This window comes from Ranitomeya imitator, chromosome 3 (genome assembly GCF_032444005.1).
Source record: "Ranitomeya imitator isolate aRanImi1 chromosome 3, aRanImi1.pri, whole genome shotgun sequence".
Taxonomy (NCBI): domain Eukaryota; kingdom Metazoa; phylum Chordata; class Amphibia; order Anura; family Dendrobatidae; genus Ranitomeya; species Ranitomeya imitator.
Window position 1 is genome coordinate 80,566,926 of NC_091284.1, and position 23,462 is coordinate 80,590,387.

At 44.0% G+C, this 23,462-nt stretch overlaps 1 protein-coding gene across 1 annotated transcript in view; it reads left to right on the plus strand.

Moving 5' to 3' along the window:
* CRYBG3 (crystallin beta-gamma domain containing 3) overlaps positions 1 to 23,462 on the plus strand; it is a 273,103-nt gene that overhangs the window by 83,804 nt on the left and 165,837 nt on the right. The window lies entirely within an intron of this gene.

Consider the following 23,462-nt stretch of genomic DNA (forward strand, 5'->3'; position numbering starts at 1 on the left):
GGGTACAGACATTTAGCCGTTCCTTGCCACGAGTGCATTTGTACAGGATCCGAACAGCCGGAGTTCCAGTCTGATACATAGAACCTCGGCTGCTGCATGGTATCGATCTTTGCTGTTCAAGTGTTCAGCTCAGGAAGGATTACTTTTGGGACTGGGACCCAATGCACATTATATGTGTGCAAATATAAAAGCGCTAATGGAAGGGGCTGGCTTAACGTTGAGAGAGATGTATTTGTAAAGCAAAGAAATAAACTCTGGAGTAAAGAAGGTGATTTAACCCTTTTGATCCAGCAAAGGTCCAGAGTTCATTATTTAGTATGTTATTGAGCGCAGAAGAACTGTAGGTAGAGCCACAAGTTGTAGATATGTAACTAGTACAGAAGATAGAATTATCATATCATGAACATGACATACTCCTCACCTTATTATCTCAATGTCCATCGTTCAAAATGTCATGATGCACATTAATTATTGCAATAATACAGAACAAAATTAAAGGGCAGCTGTCATGACAAAAAACGCTATGGGGTTAATCTACAGGTTAGTAACGTTGTGAAGCCATGTGATAGCTGCACTGAAAGCTACTGGAAGGAAATGAACTTTATTCCTCCCGGCCTCCGGCTTTCAGTCATAGAGGCGTGGCTTCAGTCACAGCTCAGCACATAGTGAGCGGCAGCTGTATCCGTGCCCCGGCAATGACTGACAGCCGATTCAGAAGTGCATCAGTACATAGCTGAATGTCAGTCAGTGCCAGGGTGCAGCTGACTATGTGCTGGGAGGTGACTGAAGCCACGCCTCCATGACTGAAAGCCGGAGATTACTGGGAGAATAAAGATAATTTCATCCCAGATGCCAGGCTTTCAGTGCAGTGGTCTATCAGGTTTAGAATGTTATTAACTTGCAGATTATCCCCATTTAAATATAGTTTGTTCACACTTAAAATACAAAAATGCACATTTTATTGATGAAATATAACATTGCACATCTGTGTGTGTGGTGCGTACGGTGTATACAGTGTGTGTGTGTATGTGTGGTTCTATGGTGTTCCGCTGGTGGTACCGTGCAAGAGGCTGGTACCACCAGCAGTTTCCATATTGAGACACCCATCACTCCAATATGGCGGTTGGTGAACTTCCACCGCTTGGAATTCTGGGATTTGGACACATCTGGATGGAACAGGATGTGAAGACATTACAAGGATACTGTATATATAGGGCAGCATGGTGGCTCAGTGGTTAGCCTTGCAGCGCTGGGGACCTGGGTTCTAATCCCACCCAGGACAACATCTGCAAGGAGTTTGTATGTTCTCTCCGTGTTTGCGTGGGTTTCCTCCGGGTTCTCCGGTTTCCTCCCACATTCCAAAGACATACTGATAGGGATTCTAGATTGTGAGCCCCATCGGGGGCAGCGATGGTAATGTGTGCAAACTGTAAAGCGCTGCGGAATATGTTAGCGCTATATAAAAATAAAGATTATTTATTATTATCTAAAAAAAATTAAGAACAAAGTGAATTATCATCTGCCATAATGTAGTAATTAGAGGGATATACGCAGCATCCCTCCGATATAATATTAGGACTCCTTTCTCTTAAGCACCATTAGTGGAAGAACTATATACATAGTGAAATAAATAATTAAAATGACAAATAAATCCCCGATAAGAACCAACAATACAAATGACAAAGTGAATAATAGTAATAAATGAATCTTCCAAATGGATTAAAAAAATAAAATACACAAACGGTAAAAAATAATAAAATGATGAGCCTAGGACACCAGATAGCTGCGGGTGCACTCAGTAACATTTAGTATATAGTACGTTACTGAGAACTGTAGATAAAGCCGTAAGCTGCGCACAAGGAACCAGGGCAGAACATAGAAGGATCACACCCGTAGACATGTAGTACTCCTACCCTAGTTACCAGATGGCCGTAGGTCACAATGCACAGATATGTCATCTGGTGCTTTCGGATCTATCTGTATGGGGTATATACACTATATCTGTGACATAATATTACACACTGAGCTGCTGAATCCCTGCCAGTGGGTGTGTGAAAGTGCTTTCCATTGTGTGGGATTCTATTGTTCTCATTTCCTTCTGCAGGGAGAGGATTGTCATTAGATATAATTTGTCTAATTCCTTGCCAACACTATGATTTCTACTTCAAGCTTGTATTTAAATACAATTGTAAATGGTATTCTTGTGTTTCCAAGTCTGATTGTAAGGAGATGGTCGTGTCTGTTTCCTTACCTTAAAATTAAAGAGATACTCCATCCAAAACTGGTAGAATGTGATGCGTAGTCCCGGGCCAGGCATGACACAGGGATTCTGTCTTTGGATTTGTTTTTCAAGTGCTGCCCTTTTATACCCTACATTAGACAAATGTTATTAGTTTTGGCCATAGTTTTCCTTTAGTATGATTATATTATTTAATGGAGCTTGTATTGGGGGTCATAACAGAGTATTTCTTGCAGAGCAGCCTTATTCTCCATGGTGCTTGATTAAAGCCTTTTAGCTGGAAATCTGGGGGCGTTTCACCATTTATACCTACTTGCTCAGCATTATTAGAGTATCTAATAAATGTTCAGATTTTTATAGATGTTTCTATTGATTCTGCTCTTGACAGAATATTCTGTTACAGGATTCATCTGAAGAGCATTGTGTCCCGGTGCTGGTATTCCAGTGACCATCTGTAACTGAGGGATGACAGAAGTGATCATTTCTCGTACTCATTTCTTCTGTGTGCCACCACATCATAAACCGTGAAAAAACTGCTAAAATCTGTCATGGTCAAAATAAAACTGACTGCCAGATCACTGAGGCTATGTTACAATGGCTGAAAATACTTTGAACAGTATTGATCATTGACCTATGTTCTCCCCATGTTTCCGAAGACATTCTGATAGGGGGTCTAGATTGTGACTACCAATGGGGACAGCGATGATGAAGTCTGTAAAGCGCTGCAGAATATGATGGCGCTATATAAGCAAAGCTTAATAATATTAACAGCCAGCACATGTTTTACATGCCCTAAATTAAAGAGGTTGTCCACTACATTAATTAATGCCCCCATCGATTTAAACAGTGGAAAGGGGTATTTTTGTAAATACCTCTTGTTACCATTCTTGCCTGTGAGTGGCGCCATCCCTGACCGCTCAGTGGGAATCACGTGACCAAAGGAACCCAGAAGTGTGACCCCCCTGTGTAACTGGGTGAAAGTCCGCCTACAGCCCAGTCACTCGGGGGTCCGTGCGCCTGGGTCACACAACGTTATATCAGCGATGGCGCCACTCACAGGCAAGAATGGCAACAAGAGGTATTTACAAAAATACCCCTTTCCACTGTTGATGGGGGCATTATTTATTGTAGTGGACATCCTCTTTTAATGGTTGTCAGAAGCCATATCGCCATCTAAGCAGAGAACAAGCTGCTGACAATGCACAAACAGAATGGGGGCCATTGTTACAGACAGACATCCGCCATTACCGGTGCAGTCAAGCATTACACAAAGCTTATTGAAGACTATAGTTTGTAATGAACCAACATGTTGGATCCTCCGGAACAAGATGTGCTCCTTGTAGCTGTCTTCTGCGCTGGCTAAAATGGGCTGTGAACAGCCGACCATCTTGTGCGTACAAATCAAGTTCCCCTATAACTCCTATTATGAGGTTTTCTAAGTGCCCATATCATATCAAATGCTAATAGCCAGAGCATAAAAGTACAATTGTACGACGCCGTTTGTATTTCTAACACTCCTAAAGGCAGGGTGCTAAAAGTAACTGCATATACCTTACTGAGTGCTGGGTCAGATCGTAGGAAGGGTACTTTGGCTGATAGCTAATTAGCGACATATTGTTGGCACAAAGATATAGTATGGCTGTTTGCTATACATGGTAGTATTTTTCATTGCATGACAGATAATCGGCCTATTCTCATATGTATTTGAATTCCTGTGAATTCATCACAATATGATTATGGTGGTCGATCCTACTTGGGTTTATAAGGTTGGTCCATATGTGGCTAATGCTGTCTGTGTTGGCACCCTATAATATTAAATTATATACATAGACAGTGGAGATCTTGTTTCATTCTAACTTAATCCTGGTTAGATACTACAGCCAGTTGTGCTTTTTACATGGTTTTATGTTGTCTACCTTTGACTTGTGTGTTTTTTAATAGATGTGCAATATTTAAAGGGGATATCAGGGACTTTACAAAAAATGTATCTAAGCACTAACAGGCAGGTAGTTGCTACTTACCTGCCCCGTTCTTCCCTGGCACAGAACAGTCACAGACCGCTCCTGCCAGGGATTCAGCTGTCCCTGCTGGCTTCACGTCTACAGAGCGCAGCTTCTTTTCCGTTATGCTCTGTTGACTGGGTGTGTCTCCTGAGGTCATTCTGACTGACAGCTGGCTCCCCCAGTTAGGCAGCAGGATGCGGCTGTCAATCAGAATGACCTCGGAAGTCCCGCTCCATCAACATCAACAGAAAAGAAGCCGGCGCTCTGTAGACGTGAAGTCAACAGAGACAGCTGAATCCCTGGCAGGTGCGGTCTGTGACTGATCTATGCCGGGGAAGAATGGCGCCGTGCACAACTGGCAGGTAAGTAGCAGCTACCTGTCTGTTAGTGCTTAGATAGATTTATTGTTTTTTTGTAAAGTCCTTTTAAGATTTTTTAGTGTTTCCCCAAATTCACAAACCTCTTTCTTTCTTAATGTGATATTTACTGGTATGCGATAGGTTGATCCCAATAGTTCTATTTCTGACTGGTGCCCTCTTACTTTTCTGTTGTTCTCATAGCCCGGGTTGTTCCCATACCCTTGGCTACTGGTTTGGAGAAAACCTGTATAGGACAAGATGGGAAATAAAGGAAACATAGTAAACAAGCAAAAGGATGTGGAAATTGCCCAAGAATCATATAAAGAGGCAGAATAGGGAAAACAGACGCCAGAGATCTTTGTTATAGACTCCATCTCTTCAATCTGCTGCACTGGTTACAGCAATTTTTCTTCTTCCACTTTGGAGGACTGTAGGTCACATACCAGGGAATTACATTACTAGCATGTTCCTGTTATATGCATATATAAGCGGGTGAAATAAGCATTGAACACATCACCAAGTAAATATACACTATTTCTAAAGATTCTATTGACATGAACTTCTCACCAGATGTCCGTAACAACACATCCAATCCATACAGGCAAAGAAATCAAACCATAGATGTCCATAAATTATGTTATGTGTAATAATTAGGTGTGTCTCCTAAAAAAGGAGCTGATGTCACACATATGGCAACCTGTAAAGCTCGACGTGGAGCACAACAGAGAGCAGCGGGCCGAGGGGAAGGGAGCAGAGCCTGGACCGGGGGCAGGTGTGTAATAATAAGTGTACCTCATGTGCTCTGGTTTCTCACATCAGTCCAAAAACATGCTGTTGGGCTCATCAGCTTCCTGTGAAATTGGCCTCAGTGTACAGTATGAGATTAAAAGGAATTGTTCTGTTGTTTACATCAGCCTGCTCAGCTGAGCCTAGCGGGAGCAGAGACTGCTGTGAATGGTGACTGTCTTTGTACGGTGTTGCAGAATATGTTGAATGAAGCCATTTTTAATGCAATAGAGAATTCAGTTCTCCTCTAGGTTTGTCTCTTCCTGAGCGCAGCTCGCTGTTATATGATACCTCAATCTCTAGTTGACGGTTTATGGATCATATTTTATTAGATAACAATAACATTGAAAATTCTTCCTGTGAAAACGCTGCGGAAAGCCGTAATCTTTGTGGTAAATAACATTAAAATGTTAATCCAATAGTAATTGATCTACCCGAGGCAAAATAGAAAGAAGCAAAAACTGTTATGTGGCATAATAAAAGCTGCTAAAAGCTATGGTGAGTAATGCACCGCAGTCCTCATGTACTAAGACCAAGTGCAGCACAGTTAGGGAGGGATTAGAGATGTCGCTAAGTACCATTTTTATGGCAGATAGCACCCCATACCAGTGGAGGGTCAAGCTAGATGTTGAGAAGCAATGCCCTACTGACTGTGCCTCAGCTTAAAGGGAAGCTATCATCAGAAAATGACCCATTGATTAAATCAGATTTTTGCATTAAATGTAGTTTTTAAATACGCTTGGCAATGTTATTTTTTCTTTTTTTCTTAAATGGAAATCTTACAAATTTCACACCAGCCACTTTGGCGTTTTTAGACTTTAACTTCTTGTTTCAGGAAACAACACATGTACATTAGCCACAATGGTCAGACTTGAATCTATTGTATTGAAGTGTCTTGTGCAAGGGTCTTTGTGAAAGGAGGGGGACGATGATCAGCACTGACATCATCTATTGCGATTGGTGGATCCTGTGTTGTAAGTTGTGTAGGAAGCACATTACTTGTCATTGAACCCCTCGACTGAGTTCGCCGTCACCACCTCCAAATATAGCAAATAAAAAGATGCTGATTTTACACTGTTGCTTGGATATCCAGTGCTCAGGGCTCAGTAATAATGACCCCCTTTCTAAAGTATCAATCCCTCTCAAAGTAATAATGCCACCTTTTGAGCTACACAGCACAAAAAATAAAGTTTCTCATCAATTAATCGGAGTGACGGGGTTCTCTTCTCCCCTGCATACAGAGTGGGCCGGGACAGCGGCACAACGCAGTGAACTCGTTGAATCTCTTGCTACCGGTTTCTTTTGTCTTCCACTAAGTTGAGGCCTACATGACGGAGCCTGGAGGGGCAGGGAGCCGATGACTCCCTGCTCCACCAAACAGTTCAAATGCGTCGGCGTTGTGTTGAGGCCGAAACAGTTCAGTGTGGTGATTTCCTGCAGATCTGACCTACAATAGGCTGGATATAGAGAATAAAAAGCAAGCAGAGGTTATCTACATGTGTCTCTTGTTATCGTGCTGGGTAATACCAAATATAGCAGAGGGGCCTTGTGATTTTTTTACCATTTTGAATCCTTTTCTTTCCGCTTATCCAATTCTTCTCATCTTTGTATACAATACTATAGACCCTCCGTCCTTCACTGAATCTAAACACGCAATAGTAAAGGGGATGTGACCACCCACGACTCATCCTCTCTCTGGGGGTCCCATATCACCTGTGTATGCTGCGTTAGTGGTACAGTATATACTTCATTTTACGGTAGATGCTCCTTACAGACATGTTTATTTCCATTCCTAGTATTTTCCATCCTTTACAGTACAGTTATCCTTCATTTAGCCATTTCTGAACTGATTTGCCTGCCAGATCAGTGATTGCCCCATGTATAAACTCTGAGTGCTTATAACCTTGTATTTCCAGCTTGGTCTGTGGTTTACCACTCTATATTTTGGCAATGTAAGGTACTTTTGTCTCTGAGTCAGCCACCCACATTGCTCTTAGTTACATTCTACAACCAGAGTTATTTCATACTTTGGGATTTTTTCCCCCCCAAAAAATAAAAAAATGAACCAGGTATTGTACTGAGAGTGTACAATGTCCTGCATAATTATTTAAATCAGATTATAAACTCCACTGAGACAGAGGGCTATGTTGTTAAATAGTTGTTATGCCTAACTGTGGTGCACGTAGATTTGTGGACCCACTGTGCAACAAGACCAGGCCTTCTTAGATAGGGGTGTTGCTAAGCCGCCAGGTACCACTCCAGAGCAGATCCTGATGCTGCAACTGCTGACCCCAGGGGTCTGGTTCGCTGACACGGACTAGGGCTATGTTCAGATACATCAGTCTAGTATACTGGATCAGGGACTGGCCACACACAGATTGGGTGACAATGTTCAGGCACTGGCTGCACTGGGATCAGGGAACTTCAGGAACAGGATTGGATGCATAGGGACTAGGGAAATTTGGGAACAGGACTGGCTGCAACTGTATCAGGGAATAACATTCAGGCACTGGTCGCAATGGGACCAAGGGTCAACGTTCAGGCACTGGCTGCTCTGGGACCATGGGACAACGTTCAGACAGTGGGCGCACTAGGACCAGGGATTTGGGTCCAGAAAACTGGCCACACCGGGATCAGGGATTCGGGTTCAGGACACTGGCCACACTGGGATCAGAGGACCTCACAACTGCACTGGTAGAACACCAACTACCTAATGACTCAACTCGTTGTTTAGTGACTGCCTCTCAGTGACTGACTGAGAGCATTTACCATATGCACGCTGCCCCTTTAAGAGCAGGGGAGGGCGCACACCAGGAAGAAACAGGAGCACAAAGTGTCGCCGGTGTGGTAAGTTGGCGTCCCTGCAAGGAGGGAGACTGGGACACCATGTAGGGGCGCCGGACATTGCGTTACAATACTCATTAACATCTGAACAAGGTTTGCATAAATAAAGTACAAGAGATAATGTAAGAAACTTTGTCATACTGTATATGTTAGCTGAGAACTCAGCTTCTTTCTCCACTGCGGAGCCACTTCTATTAACCTTGCTTCATGAAATCGTCATTCTGAAAAACAGCTAAAACTTGGTAAAAACAAGATGTATCGTCAGCTCGCTAAGAAGCCAGATCATAGCTGCCTACTGGTCTATGGAGAGGGTAGCCGGAGGAGAAGGGTGAAGGACAGACACCCGTAGGCCCATGCTACTGCTTTACAGGAAATGGTTACAAACCAATAATGGACAAAATTCAGGATTACTCTCCACCTAAATATTAACAGTAATCAGCCATAAATATAATGAAAAGTAAACTTTATTGAAAACACAATACACTTCAACAGTTGACAGCTCTAAATAAATGTCCTTGAATGGAATCTGTTATGTCCCCGAATACTATGAACTCAAGTTTGGAACTAATATGTAGGTTAATAGCATTACAAAGCTGTCCAGCGCACACTGTCAGGATTCTCTACAGTCGGCAGCTATACTATTTGCAGACTTCTGGCCATATTTTGTCTATAAATGCGCGGGTATTAAACGAGGCTGCGTATCTCCACGTTAGTCTAGTTGGAATATGGCTGGAAGTAAGCTAATTGTATACTTGTGGTCAGTGTCAGACTGAAGAACATTAGGCCCACTGGAGGATTTGATTCTGAGGGCCCACCTTTTTCCCCCACTGAAGAGACTCATAGCAAATGCAAGGTTTGCACTACAAACTCTCCTGAAGGAGAAGCCAGGGCCAGTCCAACCCTGCTTGTGGTCATGTGTCCGCCCGCTCATGCCACTTTCACCAAAGACTCTTGCCAGTGCGCATGCTGTGAGGATTCAGAAGTGTGTAGTCACAGAGTGACCGCAGATATTTAACAAAAGACTGGACAACCCCTATAAAGCCCATTGCGTCTCTATATTAGGCTCATCTCCTCCTCTGCAGCTAAAGTGATGATAAAGAATCCATGACATTCACTTCTACACAGATTCTTGTTACTTGGATGGCCAGGGCTTCCACGGATGTTACGTTAATTTGTGACCAAGAATAACACTGGATAGCCCCCAGATTTACTGCGTGCCTGCCCCCATCGGGTGTAGACTGCACCTATGTGCCCAGACACATGCCACAAAGAATTCTTGGAGAGAGATCAAGAATATATTTGCGTGACATAGAAATTTTTACGCCATGTGCAGATTGTAGATGAAGTGCAAAAATGCGTCTCTGAATAGACTGCAGACTACTTCTCAGTAACTTACAGTCGTAGCACAGGAGGTGTGATGATGCACAGAGTAGAGATGGCTTAGGTTTTTTTTTTATAATTTCATTGTGTGGTAGAGTGGTGAGGAACCATGGCAGGGGGAAAGGGGCATTATGTAGGCATCATATTGGAGGCACCATACTGTGGGGGCATCATCATGTGTGTAGTTGGCATCATAATGTGCGTAGGGGCATCATACTATGTGGTGGTGTATTGGGGACATCATACTATGTGGTGGTGTATTGGGGACATCATACTATGTGGTGGTGCAGTGGGGGCATCATACTATGTGGTGGTGCAGTTGGAGCATCATACTATGTGGTGGTGCAGTGGGGGCATCATACTATGTGGTGGTGCAGTTGGGGCATCATACTATGTGGTGGTGTAGTGGGGACATCATACTATGTGGTGGTGTAGTGGGGACATCATACTATGTGGTGGTGCAGTGGGGGCATCATACTATGTGGTGGTGCAGTGGGGGCATCATACTATGTGGTGGTGCAGTGGGGGCATCATACTATGTGGTGGTGCAGTGGGCACATCATACTATGTGGTGGTGCAGTGGGGGCATCATACTATGTGGTGGTGCAGTGGGAGCATCATACTATCTGGTGGTGCAGTGGGAGCATCATACTATGTGGTGGTGCAGTGGGGGCATCATAATGTGTGGGAGGCTACTCAGGAGGAGCACTGTAGTGCATCAATGTCTGTGTGGGGGCATATTTTGAGCATCATACTGTATGTAGGGGCACTGTGGGGGCATCATGCTGGGTATAGGGGAAAAGTTGGGGCATCCACTGTGTGTAGAGGGATAGATACGGTAGATTAATAGATACTGTAGATGAATAGATAGCTATCTATCTATTAATCTACAGTATCTATTAATCTACCTACATGGTAACATAGTAACATAGTAACATAGTTAGTAAGGCCGAAAAAAGACATTTGTCCATCCAGTTCAGCCTATATTCCGTCATAATAAATCCCCAGATCTACGTCCTTTTACAGAACCTAATAATTGTATGATACAATATTGTTCTGCTCCAGGAAGACATCCAGGCCTCTCTTGAACCCCTCGACTGAGTTCGCCATCACCACCTCCTCTGGCAAGCAATTCCAGATTCTCACTGCCCTAACAGTAAAGAATCCTCTTCTATGTTGGTGGAAAAACCTTCTCTCCTCCAGACGCAAAGAATGCCCCCTTGTGCCCGTCACCTTCCTTGGTATAAACAGATCCTCAGCGAGATATTTGTATTGTCCCCTTATATACTTATACATGGTTATTAGATCGCCCCTCAGTCGTCTTTTTTCTAGACTAAATAATCCTAATTTCGCTAATCTATCTGGGTATTGGATAGTTGGTAGTTGGATAGATAAATAGATAGATAGATACGGTAGACGGATAGATATGGTAGATGAATAGATAGATATGGTAGATGGATATATAGATAGATATGGTAGATGGATATATAGATGGATACGGTAGATGGATAGATAGATAGATAGATAGATAGATAGATAGATAGATAGATAGATAGATAGATACGGTAGATGGATAGATAGATACGGTAGATGGATAGATATGGTGGATGAATAGATACGGTAGATGGATAGATAGATATGGTAGATTGATAGATAGATAGATAGATAGATTTGGTAGATGGATAGATAGATACGGTAGATGGATAGATAGATACGGTAGATGGATAGATATGGTGGGTGAATAGATACGGTAGATGGATAGTGAGATATGATAGATAGACACGCTAGTTAGATAGATAAATAGATATGGTAGATGGTGTGGTAGACCGGCTCACTAGGCTGCACACGGAGGTAGACACATGTACACTGCGGCTTTAAGAATTTCCTTTGGTTTATTGTAGGCAGCATAAACCAAGGTGTAGTAAAGAAAATACAAGTTTCTATGCAAAACAGGAAAACAAAACAAAATGGTGGCAGAACAAACACAGTCATTCTGTGAGCTGGGTCCCTCCCACTTACGGTTGGCAGAAGATACACTGTTCAGGTTTACAAGTCCAAACAACACTTTCCTGGAGTGCTTCCTCTCCAGGCATACTGAACACTGAAAGCTCTGGACTTCAGCCATTTAAGCCCAGACCTTGTAACTACTCCATCATGTGACTGATCACATGATCCTAACATCACACAGGTCCTGTCAGGACTCTGGTTATTATGGAGATACGGTGGACCCCCTCCCACCCGCTCTATGGAGGTCCACTAAAAAAATCCCATAACATACCGGTAACTCTCATTTCATCCTCTCAACACGTAGTGTGCTGGAGGAAACTACTCTGGTTTTACATCACTGACGCCATCATGCGCACTGACACATATCTCTCCTCTATTACTTCACCACTATCTCTGTCACAATGGATAGATAGATACAGTAGATGATAGATAGATACGGTAGATGAATAGATAAATAGATACGGTAGATGATAGATAAATACGGTAGAGGGATAGATAGATAGATAGATTGATTGATTGATTGATTGATTGATTAGATACAGTAGATAGATGATAGATACTGTAGATGAATAAATACGGTAGATTGATAGGTACAGTAGGTAAATGGGTAGATGATTAGATAAATACACTGCGCAAAAAAATAAAGGGAACACTAAAATCCCACATCCTAGATATCACTGAATGAAATATTCCAATTGTAAATCTTTATTCATTACATAGTGGAATGTGTTGAGAACAATAAAACCTAAAAATTATCAACGTAAATCACAACTAATATCCCACAGAGGTTTGGAGTTGGAATGATGCTCAAAATCAAAGTGGAAAATCAAGTTACAGGCTGATCCAACTGCAGTGGAAATGCCTCAAGACAAGGAAACTATGCTCCGTAGTGTGTGTGGCCTCCACGTGCCTGTATGACCTCCCTACAATGCCTGGGCATGCTCCTGATGAGGCGGCGGATGGTCTCCTGAGGGATCTCCTCCCAGACCAGGACTAAAGCATCCGCCAACTCCTGGACAGTCTGTGGTGCAACGTGACATTGGTGGATGGTGTGAGACATGATGTCCCATATGTGTTCAATTGGATTCAGGTCTGGGGAATGGGCGGGCCAGTCCATCGCGTCAATGCCTTCATCTGGCAGGAACTGCTGACACACTCCAGCCACATGAGGTCTGGCATTGTCCTGCATTAGGAGGAACCCAGGGCCAACCACACCAGCATATGGTCTCACAAGGGTCTTAGGATCTCATCTCGGTACCTAATGGCAGTCAGGCTACCTCTGGCGAGCACATGGATGGCTGTGCGGCCCTCCAAAGAAATGCCACCCCAAACCATTACTGACCCACTGCCAAAGCGGTCATGCTGTAGGATGTTGCAGGCTGCAGATCGCTCTCTCCACAGCATCCCCAGACTCTGTCACATGTGCTCAGTGTGAACCTGCTTTCATCTGTGAAGAGCACATGGCGCCATTGGCGAATTTGCCAATCCTGGTGTTCTGTGGCAAATGCCAAGCGTCCTGCACGGTGTTGGGCTGTGAGCACAACCCCAATCAGTGGACGTCGGGCACTCAGACCATCCTCATGGAGTCTTTTTCTAACCATTTGTGCAGACACATGCACATTTGTGACCTGCTGGAGGTCATTTTGCAAGGATCTGGCAGTGCTCCGCCTGTTCCTCCTTGCACAAAGAGGTAGCAGTCCTGCTGCTGGGTTGTTGCCCTCCTACGGCCCCCTCCACATCTCCTGGTGTACTGGCCTGTCTCCGGGTAGCACCTCCAGCCTCTGGACACTACACTCAGACACAGCAAAACTTCTTGCCATAGCTCGCATTGATGTGCCATCCTGGATGAGCTGCCCTACCTGAGCCACTTGTGTGGGTTGTAGAGTCCGTCTCATGCTACCATGAGTTTGAAAGCACAACCAACATTCATAAGTGACCAAAATATCAGCCAGAAAGCATTGGTAATGAGATGCAGTCTGTGGTGCCCAACTGCAGAACCACTCCTTTATTGAGGGTGTCTTGATAATTGCCAATAATTTCCATCTGTTGTCTATCCCATTTGCACAACAGCATGTGAAATTGATTGTCAAACAGTGTTGCTTCCTAAGTGGACAGTTTGATTTCACAGAAGTTTGATTTACTTGGAGTTAGATTCTTTTGTTTAAGCAGCGTACATGGATAGACTGATAGACGGACGGATTCTTAAACATTTGTAATCATTATTTTATTTCTACATTTCTGGCATATAAAATGTTAACCTGCGATTTTCCGGAGTGTGTCAGTTTTCCTGGCAGCACTCTGGGCCATACGCTTTCATGAAGCAAATATTTCCTAAGGGGCACACGGAGCACATTGTTATTTCTCCGATCTCCGTGCATCCTCTAATAACATTGTACATTTTTTGTGATTACAATTCGTGGATATGATTTCACTGAATATTAAGAGCCGGTATATTGTGGTTCGTCAGTGCGAGCGACGTGTGAATGGCTTGTTTATTTCACGTATTACTGTTCAAACAGGAATAGGAATAACACGGCAGCAAAATGAAATCCTTCCTGACACCCAGCAACAAAGACGTGGAATTCTACTTGTCAGATAATGAAATACAAAGACGCACTTGGCTGATATCATTAGCACGAGAGACAGATACGGAAAGCTCGGCATTGTCGCCACCATGCTGACAGCATTCTAAGTGACAGTATTACCGCTAAACCGAGGACCTGTCAGTCACATACAGGCACTGGAAAGTTTCTCTAGATCTCCAGTGAAGGCTTCAGTGACCCGGCAGCTCCAGAATATTGTCACAGATTTCACACGTCACTGAATTTCACTTATACTTTCCATATCGTTCATTTTCTAATAAATTACTTTTTTGGCTTTGTTGAATTATTTAGGGTGCAGTTGTAGTCACAGGTGCCAAGGACCCTGGCATGTATCTTAACAATTGGGTGTTACCAGTTGGGGGGGCGGATTTCCTTGTTGAATCTGACACTATCCAATCAGTGATGAGTATACTAGACTGTGGTAGGACACACCCCTTTGACAAGCAAAATGGTAAAACCCACTTGGCAATTTATTCATGAAATTAAAGGCATAATATCAAAAATGGAAGAAAATAGAGTTATAACTAAAGATGTTATTTTATGGAGAATGCATGTATTTACTGAAGCAGATGGTTCAGGACTCGGAGCGATAACAATTAATTAATGGAAGCCTGCAGAGGAAATATTTACATGAATAGCCAATCATGTAATGCATAGACAGAACCGGTCTGCCGGCTCATAGACTGATCTGGGTAGGGTAAACCCCCTGTTTGGTGTTATGTCCTGGTCGGGCATTGCCCTCATCAGATTACCCCTTTCAAAAATTATTTAATATCAATTTTTTTAGATAAGTTGTCCAATTCAACATTGATGGGCCATAATGTCAAAAACAAAGCAATGAAAATGACATATTTGGCGTCCAGTCTTCTCGGCTCGTGACAACATGTGGCAGAAGTAGAGAAGTGTGAACAGCTATTATAATGGCTCTGTTCACACTTCTCTCGTGTTGCAACATGTTGTCATGAGCTGAGAAGACTGGACGCCTGATGTATAATTTGTTTTTCACATTATGGCAAATCAATATATATTTATATATACATATAAATAATGATTTAAGCAGAAGGATTGAGTTCTCGAAAAGAAAGATAAAATGGTGATGGGTACGTGAATTTATCCTTCTAATGTCATTTAAATTTTTATCTTCGTGCTTCTTGTTAATAATACATGCAGCCTCCGCTGTGTTATATTTACCAAACCTATTGATCGGATTGAAATAGGACAGTTTTAGAACGTCTGCATTAAATATTCAGGAGCTTATCTTATCTCTGGCTCTTCTAGAGCAGCTGCCTGTTCATCTGATGAGAGAAGAATCACTTCATTATTTACCTAAAGTCAATTTCTACTTTTTAATACCATGTCGTATTTTAAGACGAAAATTTCATTTTTGTTTATTTGGATTAGACCTCTTTTTTTTTTTTAATGAAAGATCCAGATCTACCGTGAAGACATAGAGTTAAATGATAAAGTCTAGTTACCTACAACAACCACTATATATCATTACAAGCAGTTATTATTGACATTAATGTATATAAGACGTATACACTAAGCTCCACACCTCCCCTGAGTGGCGGCTGCTGTGACTGTAATTAGAAAAAAAATAGATGTATACAGACTGGCATCTTCCACTTTATGAAAACTTGGTTATACTTGTAAAATAAACTCTGATAATATTCACCTCCCCAGTTCCAGTGCCGACTCTCTGCTGCTGTGCTTGTCTCTGTGTTTTGGTTGAAGTGGTGATATTATGTTGACTGCTCACATTACTGCTGCAGCCAATCACCGAGCTCAGTGATTGGACACAGCAGCGATCCGCAGCCAATGTATCCCATAGCGGTAGTTCTAAACTAAAGGGAATTGTCAGCAGGACTTCACATGCAAAACATTGGCACTATGGGTGGGAATTTTTGTCTTTACTTTTAATTATGTTTAATGAAAATTGGATGTCAGCTTTTTGGAACATGATCACTGTGCTTTTTGAAAGATAATATATACCCACTTGTGCACTTCCATCTCATGTATGACTTCTATAGATCCATACATTGCTGGTTACCCTGTTACCTGCCTGTCTGTCTTTTCTATGTTAATTATCCTAATGTTTTACTAATGTGTAATTAATAAATATATCTTTTAGCCTTAAAACTCCAGTTTTTGTCCTTTTTTCATGATGGTAGTTATTAGTATTTTTTGTTATGTTTACATAAAAGAGCCTTGGCAACTTGACGGATGAATGCTCTGTAGGAAAATCGATCTTATGCAAGCCTACATAGGTTCGCCAGAGTCTTCTCCGCTGCAATCTTGATAGTGTCAAACCATCGAGTTGTTGGTCTTCCTCTTCGCCTTGTTCCTTCTTCCGACCATGATGTCCTTCTCCAGGGATTTTTCTCTTTGTGTGATGTGTCCAGAGTAGGCAAGTCGCAGCTTGGTGAGCCTTGCTTCGAATGACATGTTGGTCTTGCTTTGTTCCAGAATCGATCTATTTGTTCTTCTTGCCATCCATGGTACTGATAACATCTTCTTCAGCACCACATTTCGAAAGCGTCGATTCTACTTCTGTCTTGTTTCTTTATAATACAGGTTTCGCATCCATCTGCTGCCACAGAAAAGACCATTCTATGTACGAGTCATGTCTTCGTTGTCAGTGAAATGTACCTCTATTTGAAGACCTTGTCCAGAGACTTCATTGTTGATTTACCCATAGCTCTTTTCCTACTGACATCCGGTGTCATCACTGCATTTAGAGTTATCGCCGTCCATCTCAAATGTTGTACCTGGCAGCAGTCAACGCCTTTGTCTTCTTTGTCTTGTGTAGGATTCTCATGTTTGAGCTTTCCATCTTGACTAGGGTTGAGCGACTTTTACTTTTTTAGGGTCGAGTCGGGTTTCGCGAAACCCGACTATCACAAGAGTCGAGTCGAGTGAAATCGGCCGATTATGGCGAAAAGTCGGGGATCGACCGAAACACGAAACCCAATGCAAAGTCAATGGGAAATCTAACTTTGTTTTATTTTTTATTTTTCATTTTCTCTCTCTCTCTCTCTCTCTCTCTCCCTCTCTCTCTCCCCTCCGTCCCTGAACAGAAAAGTTGGTGTTACACATTGCAAATCGCTACAGTGCACAAGCGACAAGACCTATGTCATCACTCTGCCCACGCTCCTTCATTGGCTGAAAAAATGGCGCCAAACACATCATACGAAACGCGACTTTGGCGCGAAGATCGCCGACCGCATGGCCGATCCCACACTAGGATCGGGTCGGGTTTCATGAAACCCGACTTTGCCAAAAGTCGGCGACTTTTGAATTTGTCCGATCCGTTTCGCTCAAGCCTAATCTTGACACTTGTAAAAAGACCTCCATTCCATCTACGCTAGTTACGATTAATGTTGTATCTTCTGCGTATTTAAGATTGTTGATTATCCGTCCAGCAATTTTGATTAAAAATCGTATTTACTTAGTCTGTCCTGATCAGGAATTATTAATTTTAATGGGACTTTGAATATCAATTAAGAATTTGGTAATCATTTTTCACGCAGTAATTCAGAAGTTATACAATTCATACATGGCTGCAGGTAAAAATTATTCACAGATCTGTTGTACAACTGTACTATCCATGTCAGTGAGGTCCTTTTTGATCCCTATGTATAGATTTCTACAAGCCCCACTGAAATGAGTATGAGAGTCTCAGAAAATTCTGCCAACCTAAACAGGAGAATATCAGTATTCAGTGATATTAGCAGGGACGCAATGGTGAGAATCAATCCTCAAAACTGAGTGATAGTCACCTAGTTATTAGTGAAGTTACTTCTTGGTAAGTAAACGTATAAAAAGATTTTTAATTTACTGTCATGAAGAATAATAATGGGTTTATGAGAAATCGCTCCTGTCAAACCAATCTAATCAGTTTTTATGAAGAGGTAAGCTATAGGCTGGACCACGGTGAGTCATTGGACGTGGTATATCTCGATTTTTCCAAAGCGTTTGATACCGTGCCGCACAAGAGGTTGGTACACAAAATGAGAATGCTTGGTCTGGGGGAAAATGTGTGTAAATGGGTTAGTAACTGGCTTAGTGATAGAAAGCAGAGGGTGGTTATAAATGGTATAGTCTCTAACTGGGTCGCTGTGACCAGTGGGGTACCACAGGGGTCAGTATTGGGACCTGTTCTCTTCAACATATTCATTAATGATCTGGTAGAAGGTTTACACAGTAAAATATCGATATTTGCAGATGATACAAAACTATGTAAAGCAGTTAATACAAGAGAAGATAGTATTCTGCTACAGATGGATCTGGATAAGTTGGAAAATTGGGCTGAAAGGTGGCAGATGAGGTTTAACAATGATAAATGTAAGGTTATACACATGGGAAGAAGGAATCAATATCACCATTACACACTGAATGGGAAACCACTGGGTAAATCTGACAGGGAGAAGGACTTGGGGATCCTAGTTAATGATAAACTTACCTGGAGCAGCCAGTGCCAGGCAGCAGCTGCCAAGGCAAACAGGATCATGGGGTGCATTAAAAGAGGTCTGGATACACATGATGAGAGCATTATACTGCCTCTGTACAAATCCCTAGTTAGACCGCACATGGAGTACTGTGTCCAGTTTTGGGCACCTGTGCTCAGGAAGGATATAATGGAACTAGAGAGAGTACAAAGGAGGGCAACAAAATTAATAAAGGGGATGGGAGAACTACAATACCCAGATAGATTAGCGAAATTAGGATTATTTAGTCTAGAAAAAAGACGACTGAGGGGCGATCTAATAACCATGTATAAGTATATAAGGGGACAATACAAATATCTCGCTGAGGATCTGTTTATACAAAGGAAGGTGACGGGCACAAGGGGGCATTCTTTGCGTCTGGAGGAGAGAAAGTTTTTCCACCAACATAGAAGAGGATTCTTTACTGTTAGGGCAGTGAGAATCTGGAATTGCTTGCCTGAGGAGGTGGTGATGGCGAACTCAGTCGAGGGGTTCAAGAGAGGCCTGGATGTCTTCCTGGAGCAGAACAATATTGTATCATACAATTAGGTTCTGTAGAAGGACATAGATCTGGGGATTTATTATGGTGGAATATAGGCTGAACTGGATGGACAAATGTCTTTTTTCGGCCTTACTAACTATGTTACTATGATCACGAGAAACACAAAATGTCACCTTTAAGAACATCTAGTGCTGACCTGCTGACCCTTGGTGTACTCAATTCTGGACTGTTGCAGTCGCTTAATCCATCTTGTAATTCATTAATTAAACTTTTCATTCGAGTCACCAGTTATATGTACTTCTTAATAGGAGTACTGAATGTTTTCTGGGACACACGAGTTGTGTTCTTCCATCTTTTTATGTAATCGTTACTTACAGATATGGAGAATACATGTTATAAAGCAGAAATACCTAGGAAAGATTCAGTATAAACTTACATTTGCACAAAAGTTACATATTCCATTTTGTTATACAAGGCAATCATACATGAAAAACAAGAATTATTTTGCCCTATAATGTTCCTCATCACATTCACCCCAATATGTCTACTCTCTCGATAAACACGTTTTCTTACAGAATTTTTTACACTTGAACCACGTAAGTGACCCTCTCAGTTCTTACTTCACATCACACGTATAGTATTTCTACCTTTTACTCAATCTATATCTTAATTTTCCATTCCGAGACTTCTTAGCCTTGTCAAGTGAGGACGGACTAGGCCGCAGGCCTTTGAGGGAGGACGACATGACAAGGTTGAATAGGCCTATAGGGGGTGAGCGGAAAGGTGGGGGCAATAATGTGGAGTGAGGTGAGGGCACTATTTGAATTGGGGATTACGGATTGGCTGAGGGCGAGGTGGGCAGGAAGGTGGGGGCGATAAGGGGGGTTGATTATAAAAGGGGGTACCCATCTTAGAGGAGCAACCATTTTGGTGCTCCTCTGATTTAGATAGCAAGCTCTGTGGGAGAGAGATAATAATGGAGGTTGAGGCAATTCTTCAGCATCTTCGTGATGCAGCTAGAACTAGGGGCGCAGGCTGGCTGCAGGCATCGCTACAAGGCCTGCTTCCTGAAGGGGGATCCGGGTCAGCTACTTTACTGACGGAGGGCCGCCGGCCTCGGAGGTCTCGGCCTCCGGAGCGCCTGAGCCCCAAGGTCACCCCCAGGGCCCGGTGCCGTATGAGGAGCCCCTCAGGGGACCCTCCGATTCCAGCAGCAGACCGTGGCTCTAGCGGGCGCTGCCAGGGAGCCGGGAGGAATCCCACCAGTCGGCGGGGCTTACAGCGGGGGGAGGTGTCGGCCTCCCCTTCATCGGAAGGAACGCCAGCGCTGCCGGATCCAGGGAGAGGAGCGGCCGGTGCCCAGCCTGGATTGGGCCCGGCTCAGCGGCGGCAAGTACCACAGAGGGGCGGGCGGGGGCCTGTGCGGCGGGCGCCTCAACCGGCGGCACGGCGCGGGAGGTCAGCGTACTCACCGGGGACGGCCGGTGGGCAGGAGCCTGAGACAGGAACGGCGGCGAGCCCATCCATCCGGGCCGCTGCTCAGCGCGGCACGAGAGACTCTCAGGTGGCAGCAGCACAGGCCCCTGAGCGCAGAGCAGTCAGTGATGGGCGCCGGTTTAGCCCCGCCCACTCGCTGGCTGCTGCTGCTAGTAACCGTTGTAGTGCTGGAAGCACTGCAGATAATGTGGATCCATGGGATTATAGTCAGAGGGGGGTACAGACAGGAGCTGCGGAGGGGCCGAGGACATTAGTGTATGGGGGGGCTGAGGCAGCTAGCGGGGGCAGGTTGGCGGAGCGTCCCGCTGCGCGCCTTGAAACATCGCGGGCAGCATCCGTGGATCAGGACCACCCAGTGGGTCCTATCACCGCAGCGACATCTCAGGACTGGCCCATGGAAGTTCGTGGATCATCAAGCCCGCACGGACACGGAGGAGCACGGACTGTAGGAGCGCATCTGGACCTGGGATCAGCGGCTGCTGGGATCACAGCGCCCAGGCAGCCAGATGAGAGTGCCGTTTTACCTTCTTTATTACCATCACTAGCTCCTAGTGTTGATTCATGTAGAGGGGAGGTTTCTGTAGGGGGGGTTAGTGTTGGTGCGGGTATTTTAATGCAAGGGTTAAAAGATTTGTTCCAAATATGGGAGACAAGGGGTAGGCAGATTGAACCGTCGCTGTTATCGGCGTGGTTGGGGAACGTTCGGGAGAGGGGGGTCCCGGGGGCGGAGGGAGTCGGCGACTCCTGTGGGCCAGGATCCAGTATTTCGCAGGGGGCTCCATTGGCACCTGGGTTGACATCAGTTGGTAGTTGCGAAGTAGTTCAGCAGGGAGGCTTGGCGACAGCGGAAAGTGGGACTAAAGAAAAGGATGAATAGGCTCGGGTTGATGATTCGGCTAGGGGGGAGGTGTACGTGTGTTTTGAGGGGCCTTTGGGCACGCATTTGAAACCTGAGGTGAAAGAGAGAATTTGGAAAGGGGAGTATGTTGAAATATTTTCACTGCTCCCTTTAGAGCGCTTCAATTTAGATAAAGCCCGTAGGGATGATTCCAAAAAAGAGGACGAAGAGAAGAGAAGGTTTAGATTAATCCCACGTACTTTTTCTAACTGGTTACAGGCTTTTGCGATTTTTGCTAGTGTCATAGGGGAAAAATCGCCAGAAACTTGTGCCCCCTTGTTTTGCTATTTAGATATCATTGGGGAGGCGTACAGGGTTTATGGGGGTCAAGGGTGGATTAGATACGATGAACAGTTTCGTCAACGTAAAGCGGTGCGTCCAAATATTCGGTGGGATCACAAGGATATTTCCTTGTGGATGAGAGTGACAGCACCGGTCAGGCCGAGTCAGGGTTCTCAGTCATTTCTTGGGGGCACCGGGGGTTCAGGACAGTCAGGGCACTCGGTGGTCATGCAAAAGGGACTGTGTTTCGCCTTCAACGAGGGGACATGCAGGTTTGGGGCAAAGTGTAAGTTTAAGCACGAATGTTCATCATGCGGAGGTACCCATGGGGCAGCAAGATGTTTTAGGGGAGGGAAACAAAAAGGGTCAGATGGATTTGACAAAAGGGGTGACTCCAGTGCGTCTGGCAGAGATGGAGCGGTTCCTAAGTAGATATCCTGATGAAAAGGCAGCGCCAACTTTGAGAAATGGTTTTAGGAATGGTTTTTCAATACCTTTTGTGGACGTTAAGGTGCAGTGGTCCAAAAAGAATTTAAAATCGGCTTACGATTTTCCTGAAGTGGTCACGGAAAAATTGAATAAGGAGGTGTCACTTGGAAGAATGGCCGGCCCATTTCAGTCTCTCCCTATGGAGGGATTGAGAGTTTCTCCATTAGGGGTAGTGCCCAAAAAGGAGGCTAACAAATTTAGGCTAATCCATCATCTTTCGTTCCCAAAAGGTTTGTCAGTGAATGACGGCATTGATCCACAGTTGTGCTCGGTTCTTTATACGTCGTTTGATACAGCTATGGAGTGGGTTAGACATTGTGGACAGGGGGCTTTGTTGGCAAAAACCGATATTGAGGCCGCTTTTCGTTTGCTTCCTGTCAATCCGGATAGTTTACATTTGTTGGCGTGTTTCTGGAATGGGGGTTTCTACGTGGATCGTTGTTTGCCGATGGGCTGTTCCCTGTCGTGTGCATATTTTGAATTGTTCAGTATGTTTTTGGAGTGGACGGTAAAAGATGTATCCGGACTCCGATCTTGCATCCATTATCTAGATGATTTTTTGTTTGTGGGTCCAGCACATTCCGCTGACTGTTCAATTTTGCTTCACTCAATGGAGAGTGTGTCAAGCAGGTTCGGCGTTCCATTAGCCGCTGACAAGACGGTAGGTCCGGTAACATCTCTGAGTTTTTTAGGCATCGAGATAGATACGGTTGCAATGGAATGCCGGTTACCTATGGATAAACTCGTGAGCATGAGACTGGACGTGAAGAGAGTGTATGAGTCAAAAAAGGTGACGTTGCATGTGGTGCAATCATTGTTGGGGAAGTTGAATTTTGCATGCCGTATCATGCCAATGGGTAGGGCTTTTTGTCGCAGGTTGTCTTTGGCTACTGTAGGAGTTCGGTCCCCGTCTCATTTTATCAGGCTTCGAAAGGCCTTAAAGGATGATCTGAAAGTATGGATGCTTTTTCTGGATTCTTATAACGGGAAGTTACTATGGATTGCACTGGTGGTGCCTGCGGAGGATTTGGGTTTTACGATCGGCCCGGTGGACGAGCAGGGTTTTTGTTTGGTCTTTCGAGAAAG